The following is a 12325-nucleotide window of genomic DNA, read 5'->3' as shown; positions in this document are numbered from 1 at the left end:
TACATGCACAAGCGCAAGCTCAAGTGTGCATGTAATTCACAAAACTAATATCATGAGGCCAAGCGTGCCACGGCCCGGGCGGTGGCAGAGGCAAAAACCCGGGCCTGAGAGGAGTTCATTGAGGCCATGGAGAAGGACTACCGGTTGGCCTTGAAGCGATTCTGGCAAAACGTCCGCCGCCTCAGGAGGGGGAAGCAGTGCTTCGCCAACACTGTTTACAGTGGGGGTTGGAGACTGCTGACCTCCACTGGGGAGGTCAGAGTACTTCGAGGATCTCCTCAATCCTGCCTTCACGCATTCCCTGGTGGAAACAGAGGCTGGGGACTCGGGGTTGGACTCTTTCATCACCCAGGCTGAAGTCACTGCGGTGGTTTAAAAGCTCCGTGGTGGCAGGGCTTCGGGGGTGGATGAGATCTGCCCTGAGTACCTCAAGTCTCTGGATGTTGTGGGGCTGTCATGGTTGACATGCCTCTTCAACATTGCGTTGCGGTCGGGGACAGTGCCTCTGGACTGACAGACTGGGGTGGTGGTCCCCCTTTATAAGAAGGGGGACCGGAGGGTGTGTTCCAACTACAGGGCGATCATACTCCTCAGCCTCCCTGGTAAGGCCTACGCCAAGGTATTGGAGAGGAGAGTCCGGCCGATAGTCGAACCTCGGCTTCAGGTGGAGCAGTATGGTTTTTGTCCTGGCCGTGGAACACTGGACCAGCTCTATACCCTCTGCAGGGTACTCGAGGGTTCATGGGAGTTTGCCCAACCGGTCTACATGTGTTTTGTGGACCTGGAGAAAGCATTCGACTATGTCCCTCGTGATGCCCTGTGGGGGGTGCTCCAGGAGTATGGAGTCGGGGGCCTTCTATTAGGGGCCATCCGGTCTCTGTACAAGCAGAGCAGGAGTTTGGTTCGCATTGCCGGCACTAAGTCGGACCTGTTCCCGGTGCATATTGGACTCCGGCAGGGCCACCCTTTGTCACCGGTCCTGTTCATAACTTTTATGGACAGGATTTCTAGGCGCAGCCAATGGCCGGAGGGGGTATGGTTTGGAGACCAGAGGATTTCGTCTCTTCTTTTTGCAGATGACGTCGTCCTGCTGCGCCCCTCTAGCCAAGACCTACAGCATGCGCTGGGGCGGTTCGCAGCCGAGTGTGAAGCGGCTGAGATGAAGATCAGCTCCTCCAAGTCCAAGGCCATGGTTCTCGACTGGAAAAGGGTGCCTTGTCCTCTTCGGGTTGGAGGGGAGTTCCTGCCTCAAGTGGAGGAGTTTAAGTATCTTGGGGTCTTGTTCACGAGTGAGGGAAGAATGGAGCAGGAGATTGACAGACGGATCGGTGCGGCTGCCGCAGTAATGGGGGCACTGTGCCGGTCCGTTGTGGTGAAGAGAGAGCTGAGCCGAAAAGCGAAGCTCTCAATTTACCGGTCGGTCTACGTTCCTACCCTCACCTATGGCCATGAACTTTGGATCATGACCGAAAGAACGAGATCCAGGATACAAGCGGCTGAAATGAGCTTCCTCCGTAGGGTGGCCTGGCACTCTCTTAGAGATAGGATGAGGAGCTCGGCCATCCGGGAGTGGCTTGGAGTAGAGCCGCTGCTCCTCCACATTGAGAGGAGCCAGTTGAGGTGGCTCGGGCCTCGGGATTTTTCCTGGACACCTTCCTTGGGAGGTGTTCCAGGCACGTCCCACCGGGGGGAGGCCCAGGGGACGGCCCAGGACACTATGTCTCTCGGCTGGCCTCGGAGCGCCTTGGGCTCCCCCCGGAGGAGCTGGAGGAGGTGTCTGGGGAGAGGGACGTCTGGGTGCCTCTGCTGAGTCTGCTGCCCCTGCAACCCGGTCCCGGATAAGCGGAAGACAACGACGACAACGAATTACATGCACTTTATTTTTGGACAAGGTACAGTTACATCAAATGTATACAGCACATATTGCCTCTTTTTTTTTACAGCCATAGCAAATGTGTAAAGTTCATACTGTACTTAACTATATATCACTGTAGAATGTTGTACTGTTTACTGTGAGATACAGTTACTAAACGCTCATACATGTTTTACCTGTACATACTGGTAGCTCAGCTCTTTCACTCGTTCACCATTTCATTTGGTGTATTTTCATCACACTGTCAGTGGTTGAGATGCTGACTGTTTGTATATTTTTCTTAAGATGTCCTCTATAATGGCACTCTTTATTTTGCTTAGTCTTATGGCATTGTTTTCTACAACCATGGTGCAAATAACCTCCTCCACCCCCGGCCCTCCTGTACTGTTGTCCTCCAGTCCTTTGTGGAAAAAAAGTAATGCAAAACACAAAACCGAGTAAGATAAAATGTCACTATATAAAGTATACTTACTGTATATTGTAAAATGCAAGTGGAATACTGTAATATTGTATGAAGCATTACAGAAAGTAATTCAGCAATACAGTATAATGTGCCAATGTAATGCAGTATAACAGTACTGTGCCTATTGTTAGATTACATACCTGTTCTGTTGATGAAAAGCCTGAATGATTGAGGACAGACATTTATCTGCACCCTTTGACCAGACTCGGCCATGGTAAGCCCATGGTTGAGAACTTTGTCTACAAGCGTGGCTCTTATCTCATCAGGAACTCGCATATGTCCTCGGCCTTTTCTGCCTCTTCTTCTGTTTTGCCTCCCAACTCCTCCGCCTTCCCAGTTAATGGTTCATGAGATGCATCTTTGAGCTATTTCAGAAAACTGGTTGATCCAAAGCTTCACACATTTCCCTTCACTGGAGAAAGTCAAGATTCATGCATGTAATGAATTATGTGATGAACTAATGCCTAAATGTTGTGGGGGATGAGACTATTCAACAGAGACCCACTGTGATGCATTTTGATCCACATACAAAACTGATAATGCAGAAAACAACAGAGAATTGTACATAAACCTTTTAATGGAAGTATCAAAGTATTTGCAACTTGTTCATAGAAGTTAGAAACTGCTTATCTTGATGTGCACCAGTGACACAATGATGTGAAAATTGAACAAGTAGTTTTGAGAATTTCAATTCTGATCTGAGAAATGTACCAAAGCAACTGAGAAAAGCTGTAAGACAGAATGCAAAGATAAAATACTTCCATGGTGTTATGCATCAATTAATGCAGTTTTTCTTTACTAATTTAGTAATTTACCCGCAACAACAAAACCAGTAGAGCAATATTAAGCATGCATAGTGACCCAGATGATCTGAGAGGTGAGCAGTTATGTTGTGCCACCAGGATGGCCGAGTGGTTAAGGTGTTGGACTTAAGATCCAATGGACAGATGCTCTCGTGGGTTCGAACCCCACTCCTGGTATGCTAATGGGTAATTGTCCTTAAATGGAACTTGTTATCTTACTCTCAAACATTTGTGTTGACTTCAATCACAGTTTTGGATTTCCCTTCCTTATCAACTCATTATGTGCATTGTCAGCAAGTTCTCAGTAATGACCCATAAAGTAGCAACAACACTGGTTCTATGGAGTTTGGCTCGCATGTGTTTAAATGTCATAAAGAATTTAAGGAGGGAACTAAACATTAGGGTGATCGCCTTCCAACCTCATAGACTTTCTCCGTTTATGGCTTCTATCAACAATGCTCTTTTTGTATATTGATAATGTGAATAATACTTCCCTAAAAGTGATAGCCTAAATATAGCGTTTAATGCTATCTTAGACTCAATTGGCTTTGCTCAAAACATAAACAAACCTACCCACCTTTGTCTTCATTCTCTGGACCTTGTGCTGACATATGGCATTGAGTGTAAAGACATAACAATATTTTCTCATAGCCCTGTCCTGTCTGACCATTTCTTAATAACCTTTGAGTTTAATTTAACCGAGTACTCCACACCTGAAAGAAAATTTTATTATAGTAGATCATTATCAGGCGATGCTGTAACAACCTTTAAAGAATCTGTTCCACTTTTAATTTCCTCATTATCACTGAAAAGCACAATGGAGGGAAATAATTCTGTTTCTGCCCCTTCACAAATTGATTCTTTGGTTCATAGTGTTTCATCATTGTGTGATGCATTAGACAATGCAGCCCCCTTGAAAAAGAAGGTAATTATTCATAGGAGGCTGGCTCCTTAATTTAATTCAGAGCTGCGTACTTTAAAGCACATTGATAGAAAATTGGAGAGAAAATGGTGCTCTACACACCTAGAGGATTCCTACTTAATCTGGAAAAATAGCTTACTATTGTATAAAAAGACACTTCGCCAAGCTAGAACAGCTTATTTCTCATCATTAATAGAAGAGAACAAGAATAATCCTAGGTTTCTCTTTAGTACAGTTGCTAAACTTACACAGTGTCATAGCTCTGTTGAGCCATCCATTCTCTTAGCTCTCAGCAGTCATGATTTTATGGGATTCTTCTTAAATAAAATTGATTCTATTAAAAAGAAAATCTTTGACATACTCCTGAAGATGATTACTTTATCCTCAGCAAGTGAGACAACTTTGGAAGTAACTGCAGAACCTGATTTGTGTTTGGACTGTTTGATCCTGTGAAGCTTCCTGAGTTATCAGAAATATTAGCTTCATCTAAACCTTCAACTTGTATGTTAGACCCAATCCCAACCAAATTATTTAAGGAAGTGTTCCCTCTGATTACCAGCCCCATTTTAGATATGATTAATCTATCTTTAGTAAATGGATCAGAACCACAGGCTTTTAAGTTAGCTGTAATTAAACCTTTACTTAAGAAACCTTCGCTTGATCGAGATGATTTAATAAATTACAGACCTATATCCAATCTTCCATTCTTATCTAAAATTCTTGAGAAAATAGTTGCTAATCAAATGTGTGAGCATTTACACAGCAATGACCTGTTTGAAGAGTTTCATTCAGGTTTCAGAGCTCATCATAGCACTGAAACAGCTCTGCTGAAAGTCACTAATGATATTCTTATGGCCTCAGATAATGGACTTGTGTCTGTTCTGGTTCTGTTAGATCTCAGTGCTGCATTTGATCCAGTCGACCATAATATTCTCTTAAAAAGGCTGGAATATGCTGTAGGGATCAGGGGAACAGCGCTAGGCTGGTTTAAATCTTATCTGTCTGACAGATTCCAGTTTGTTCATGTAAATGATAAATCATCTTTAAACTCCAGGGTTAATTGTGGAGTACCACAGGGTTCAGTACTTGGGCCAATTCTCTTTACTATATATATGCTTCCAATAGGTAAAATTATCAGGCAGCATAGGATAAATTTTCACTGTTACGCTGATGATACTCAGCTTTACTTATCCATAAATCCTGATGAACCCAACCAGTTAGATAGACTACAAGCATGTCTTGAAGATATAAAAACTTAGATGACTTTAAATTTTTTGCTTCTAAATTCAGACAAAACAGAAGTTGTCGTCTTTGGACCGGAGTCTTTAAAAAAGAAACTGCTTAGTCAATCACTTAACCTGGATGGCATTAAATTGACCTCCGATAATAAAGTAAAAAACCTTGGTGTTATTTTTGACCAGGACATGTCATTTAAATCCCATATTAAACAGGTTTCTAGGATTTCCTTCTTTCACCTCCGGAACATTGCCAAAATTAGCAATATTCTGTCCAGGAGTGACGCTGAAAAATTAGTCCATGCATTTGTTACTTCAAGGCTGGACTATTGTAATTCTTTACTATCAGGATGTCCACAAAATGCAGTTAAAAGCCTTCAGCTGATTCAAAATGCTGCAGCAAGAGTTCTGATGAAAATTAAAAAGAGAGATCATATTTCTCCTATTTTAGCTTCCCTTCATTGGCTCCCTGTTAAATCCAGAATAGAATTTAAAATTCTCCTCCTCACATATAAAGCCCTTAATGATCTAGCTCCATCATACATCAGAGATCTGATTGGTCCATATGTTCCTAACACAGCACTTTGTTCTCAGACTGCAGGTTTACTGGTGGTTCCTAGAGTCTCTAGAAGTAGAATGGGAGGCAGATCCTTTAGTTATCAGGCTCCTCTCCTGTGGAACAAGCTCCCAGTTTTAGTCCGTGAGGTAGACACCCTGTCTACTTTTCAATTCAATTCAATTCAAAGATACTTTATTGATCCCTGAGGGGAAATTAGAATTCCAGTACAACCCATCCAAACATACATCATGACACAAGACAAGGGGGGGACCAGTCACCGAGGCTTTGCTGCCCACTCACAGGCGCTGCCCTTGCTAGATGAGAAAAGAGGCCACATTAGGTAAGTAGAGGGAAAAATCATATTTCACACTTTATCCTTAGCAGGATACAGTTTGAGATTGCAAAAAACCTCAGCACAAAGAAGCAACAAGTTGACAAAACAACATCATGCCGGGAACGGTGAAGGTGGTGTGAGGGGTGCATATGTTTATCTTGAGCATGTGTGTGTGTGCAAGTGAGTGTGTGCAAGTAAGTCCATGAAGCACTGTCACAGAGGCCATTGTCCTTGATGGTTCGTTGGAATGTACATCAACCAGCCACAAAGTTCTGAGCAGGTCCACAGGTGTCCTCAGGGAAGGGAGGGGGCAGAGGGAGCAGAGCGTCATGTTTACATAACTTCCAGGAGAAGTTGAAGATAGCCAGCCATCAAGGCCGTGCAGGGGAGCCAGATTCAGAAAAAGTTTTAAGGCTAGGCTTAAAACTTTCCTTTTTGATAAAGCTTATACTTAGAGTGTCTTAGTTTATCAGGGAGGGAGCCTTCCTCCCTCTCTGATGGTTGGAGTAAGGGGGAGTCAGGTTTAGCCTAAACCGGCTCAGTTATGGTTGAGGTGCAAACACACCCTCCATTTCTGCTACCTGTATGACCCCTTCTCTTTTCCAATGGTTATAATCAGTCTGACAGAGAGAGGTATCCCAATCCTTGTGGTTTTTAGTATAACAATGACCATCAGTGGGACCCTTTGTGGGGTTCCTTTTGACGACATTGTTGTAAATAAGCGCAGTTTAACTAAATAATCTGAACTGAAACTATCTGTGTAGTTATGCTGCTATAGGCTTAGGCTGCTGGAGGACATAACTTTCACCCTCTTCGCTACATTCTTACACTACTCTCCAATTTTGCATTATTTGCTGTTATTTCAGCTTTTAACTTTGTTCTCTCTATTCTCTTCCTAGAAGCTACACCTGGCCTGGCTCTGTGTCTGCCTGTGACACCTTTCTGGAGAGGGGAATCGTCCGAGCTTCTGCTGGCAACAACTTAATGCTCACCCTCTACTGATGATCCACATAGCCCTGTCTTTTAGTGTTTAACCCTTTCTCTCTCCTAGACATGGCGACTGACTGAGCTTAACTGTAACTAACTCTATGTTCTCTCTTTCAGACTCTAACCTTGAAAACTGGCTCAGAGTTTATCTGTTCTTTCTTTCTAGATGAAACGACTAAAGGAGCTACATCCATTAACATTTACTTTTCCTTCCCATAGAAAGTACACCTGGATCAGTGCTTCTTTGTTCTCTTTGTGTCTCTGCTCTGTTCTCTCAAACCCCCAGTCGGTCGTGGCAGATGGCCGCTCACACTGAGCCTGGTTCTGCTGGAGGTTTCTTCCTGTTAAAAGGGAGTTTTTCCTCTCCACTGTTGCTACATGCATGCTCAGTATGAGGGATTGGTGCAAAGTAAACGCCAGTGACTGTCCACTGTCTCTACATGCTCATCCAGGAGGAGTGAATGCTGCAAGTCACTGACTGGATGCAATCTGCTGGGTTTCCTTAGATAGAAAAACTTTTTATCCAATTTGAATAAATAACAGAATCTGACTGAACTGTTCAATGATTAGGATTAATTGGAATGTATGAACCTGACTGTTGTGAAGAACCTTGAGAGAACATGTGTTGTGAATTGGCGCTATATAAATAAAACTGAATTGAAAATTGAATTGAATTAAACTCAGTACAGTTAATTGACCTTGTCCTGTTGCTCTTCCTTTGTGTCCAAAATGGGCTGGCAAATAAAAGTTTCCACAAGGGGCAGCAGCTCAGTAGATAAGGTGAGCAAACATTTATTAAGAGCGCAACATCTGAAGCAGTCGTATAAAATCTGCTCCTAAGAGAGTATTTGGTGGACCTGACAGCATAAAAAACAGATGCCAGCACCATCATAGATAGTTTTAATTGACACCTCAAAACTCAAAACATGTCTTTATGGGTGTTGTAGGTCTTATAGGTATATTAAAAATCCTATATTATTATTTTGTTATTTTGTTTTCAACTAGTCATCCATCCATGAAAGAAGTTTTTGTATACTAATTTAGTCCCAACAACAAAACCAGTAGAGCAGTATAAAGCATGCTCCCAGTGTTCAGCACAATTAACCCTTTCTGGTAGAGACCCAAATCATTTGACAGGTGAGAGGCTCATTTGTGCCACAAGGATGGCTGGCTGGTTAGGGTGTTGCCCTTAAGATCCAAGGGACAAATGTAAAGATGTCCTCGTGGGTTCAAGCTCCTGTTATGCTATTCGGCAATTGTCTTTGAAGGAGAACCTTCAACAAAAACATTTGTGGTGGCTTTGAGCACATTATTGGACTTCCCTACCCTATTAACTCATTATGTGCTTTGCCAGCAAGTTCTCAGTAATGACACGTTCATCTGATTAAGGAGCGCAAAAGTAAAGCCAATTCAAAGTAGTAGCATCGGCGGTTCCTATGGAGAAAATAGGTTCATGGAGTCAATATGAGTGATGTGTTCAAATCTGATAAAGAATCTAAGGAAGGATCTGAAGATTAGGGTGATGGCAAGGAGGCCTTCCAACCTCATAGAATTAGAGCTCATTACAAAAGATAAAATGTCAAAATACTGATGGAAAGCTGCTCAGCACTTATAAGGAGGGTCCTTTGATTATGAAGAAGGGTATTATTCTTGTCACACCCCGCAACGTTCAGAGGGATTTTGGAGACAGTCTTGTCCTCCCCGGAGCAGAGCTCCGCTCTTATGTCAGAACTGCAGGAACTCCTGATAAAAACGTAATTTCCAGGGTTCCTCACGGGGAGGAAAACACAGTTTTCTATTCTCGATATTTCCTGATTCCCAAGAAAACAGGAGGAATGAGACCAATGTTAGATAAATGTACATACATTATTCTGTTTTCATTCTACATTACGTATTTACTATCTAGATGTGCTGTTTATATTACTGATTGAGAATGGTTGTTATCTCCTTATATGCATAGAGGAATATGATGTTGCAACATGAGCACAGGATGTGAGAACAGTCTGTTTTCACATAAAGATAAACTCCCTCAGCAGTTGAAACCTCATGTAACTAGGGCGTTCCTTATCCAATAAAAGCATGAAGAGCGGAGACTGTCTTCAGAGTGTGTTTGGAGGATTGTAACTGAGACAGTCTCCGGGACACTCTCCTTGCAAGTTAAAACAAACTAACTTCTCTGTGTCTTTCTTTGTGCAGATGTTGTAATGAGTGTTGGGGTTTAAACCTAACATTTAAATGGTCCTTCGAGCCGGATTCCAAGATACCTGACGATCCCAGCGGGTGAGAGAGATCCAGGTAAAACTCCGTGGCCACGGTAAAAAGACCTTTTCCGGGACTGGTTCTCCCTGACAAGCTGGAATCCAAGGGTTGACGGAACTCCAAAGACGCAAAGAAGTGTGAGTAAATCTTATGATTAAAAAGAGGGATGAATGACAAAAGAATAAAATAGTAAAACCCTGACAATTCTAGACACTATCAGGTACAAGAGAAGAATACAGTTAAATTCCGCAGGAGGGTAGACTCCCTTAGTTGAAATAGACTAATTAAATTCTACGGTAAGGACGGCGGAGTCCTCTGTTAGGAAACTAATAAAAGGAGCGAGTGAGTGTGAGAGTGGAAAAATAGCCACCACTAGGTGACTGTTTTTCATATAAATTAAACAAGGAACAAATGGTGAGCCGTTGCGGATGCATGTAGGCAAGAAAATTCCACCTTAACGGGTTGAAGTGAATTTTACCGCAACAGGTTAGTTGATCACCATCTTGTTTAAAAGGTATTTCCAGTATTTAGAACACACCAGGTGTTAAAACCATACTGGAACTAAAAGTCGCCTAAAAATGGGTAAGGGACAAAGTAAAGAAAAACAAAAGTTACTTGATAATTTATCATGCAAAGATTGGAAAGTAGTAGAAAAGGAAGAACCAACAGCTGTGGAACCATTATGTTACTGGGTAAAACATTATAACTTTAATGGAAAGTTATCCACGGCTGCCTTAAAAGACTTACAAGGTAAAATAGCTAACAAATGTAAACAAAATGAAAAACAAATGAAAAGAAAAAGAAATAATGTTTCACCGAAAGGAAGATGATGAATATTCAGGTCCTTATGCAGCCTTACAGCAACAATTAGCCCAACAAGATGAAGAGGCGGCTGGGGAAGATGAAATAACTGAGCCTACGGCTCCCCCTGTCGCCCCAGTTCCCAAAAATCCACCTAAATATACACTAAAAGATATAGGAAGTAAGCCTAAATTACGGAAAGACGGTGCAGTAGGGAACTGGTCAACAACCCTATCTGGGGACTTTAATAGTGTGTTAAGCCCTCCCAGGGAACCTCAAAAGTTACTAAGTTTTGAGGAAGAGGGACTTGAAGTACAGACTTTCCCTCTGATAGAACTTCCAAATCCACGATCAGGACAGGATGATCCGGCTGTAATAAGGGTATATCGAACATGGACACAAGATGATATTAAAAAGGCAGTAGAGGGCATTCCCCACCCTAGAGAAGATGTTGAGGAATGTTTGAAACAAATGGAAGACCTCAGACGTTCTTATCACCTGAACGGAGCAGAAGTACAACAGGTGTGGATGTGCAAGTTAGGCCCTGACTGGCTTCATGTTAAAGGAACTTATACGCCTACTCAAGCAGATGGTACCAACCGAGTTGCTGACAGTAATGATCTGACAGAACATGTGAACCCCCTATTGGAAAGAATTAAAGCTAAATATAAAAAGAGAGCAAATTACACTGAAATAGGAAGGTGCCAACAGAAACCAGATGAACCATTTGATGAATATAGAGCAAAAATGGGAACGGTGTTCAAGGTTCACAGTGGTCTAGAACCAAGTGAAGATGCAAACAGTGCCTTCCAACAACAGTTAAAAAATGCACTCCATTCAGGTTCGTCACCTGAAATACATGGCTGGGTAAACCGCCATTACATAGGAATGAGTGGAGGCTCATTACAGGATTACATCAACCATGCCCTGCATGCAGAAAAAGTTATAAAAAGTAAAAAGACCAAACAAAAAGACACAGTGTTCTACCACGAGGAAGAGACAGCCTGTTTTGATAATGCAGTTTATTATCAACAAACACGAGGCAGGGGGCGTGGTAGAGGTCGAGGAAGAGGTAGAGGCAGAGGACATTTTGGAGCACAAAATCCAAGAGCATGCTGGTCCTGTGGAAAAGAGGGACATATGGCTAGAGACTGCCAAAGTAGCTCTGCCCAACAAAACTATAGTGCGTGACTAGCACCAGAGCCGCAGGGGAAACTGAGCAGACAACCCCTTGGTGAAATGACAGAAAGGGTACTTTTGACTGAGGAGGGAGAAAAATATATTAAATCTGGAAGAACTGTTCTATGTAGAAAAAATTAGACCAGAAATAACATTGATAGTACAAGGCACACCTATCACGTTCCTTTGTGATTCTGGAGCATGTAGAACCACCCTCAGAGAGCCACTACCACATGCAAAGCCTAGTGGAAATTATGCTGTGGTCAGAGCAGCCCAAGGAGTGACAAAAAGGGTTACTGAGACTGAACCCATATGGCTCAGAGACCCGGAAGGAAAAACATGCCAACTTTCGGTACTGATATTGCCAGAATGTCCAGTAAATCTATTAGGTAGAGATGCAATGGTCGCCTTACAACTAATCATATTGCCAACTCCTGATGGATTAAAAATAGCTAGGGAAAGGCCTGAAAATGTATATGTAATGCAGGGAGTGGGAAGCCCAAACTATTACTATACATTGGACATCCCAAATAAAGCACCAACTTCCACGGGGTCATTTCTCGTAGATGAAGGAAAAAATTCCAAACAAAACCCTCAGGATGTAATGTCACCTGATGACCTACATGTTACAATGTGGTACACAAACAAACCAGTCACACATGCAGCATTACTGACAGAACTGCTACAAGCTGTGCAATTACCAAAAGAACTAGCAATATGCAAATGTGCGGCACACACAACAGGAACTGACCCAGTTTCAAAAGGCAACGCCTTTGCAGACAAGATAGCAAAGGAAGCGGCACAGAAACAAATACAAGTTCTAATGATGACAGGAGCTGATTTACAAAATGAAACATTAAAAGACATGCAACAACAATCACCAAAGCAGGAACAACAACAATGGCAAAGA

General features: G+C 42.7%; 1 non-coding gene across 1 annotated transcript; it reads left to right on the top strand.

The window, feature by feature from the left end:
• Positions 1–3233: 3233 nt before the first annotated feature.
• Positions 3234–3316, top strand: trnal-uaa. The gene has a single exon. It is a non-coding gene; the product is annotated as a tRNA-Leu (tRNA).
• Positions 3317–12325: the final 9009 nt, after the last annotated feature.

Source organism: Girardinichthys multiradiatus, chromosome 11, assembly GCF_021462225.1.
Source record: "Girardinichthys multiradiatus isolate DD_20200921_A chromosome 11, DD_fGirMul_XY1, whole genome shotgun sequence".
Classification (NCBI taxonomy): Eukaryota; Metazoa; Chordata; class Actinopteri; order Cyprinodontiformes; family Goodeidae; genus Girardinichthys; species Girardinichthys multiradiatus.
This window is presented reverse-complemented; position numbering and strand designations above follow the sequence as displayed.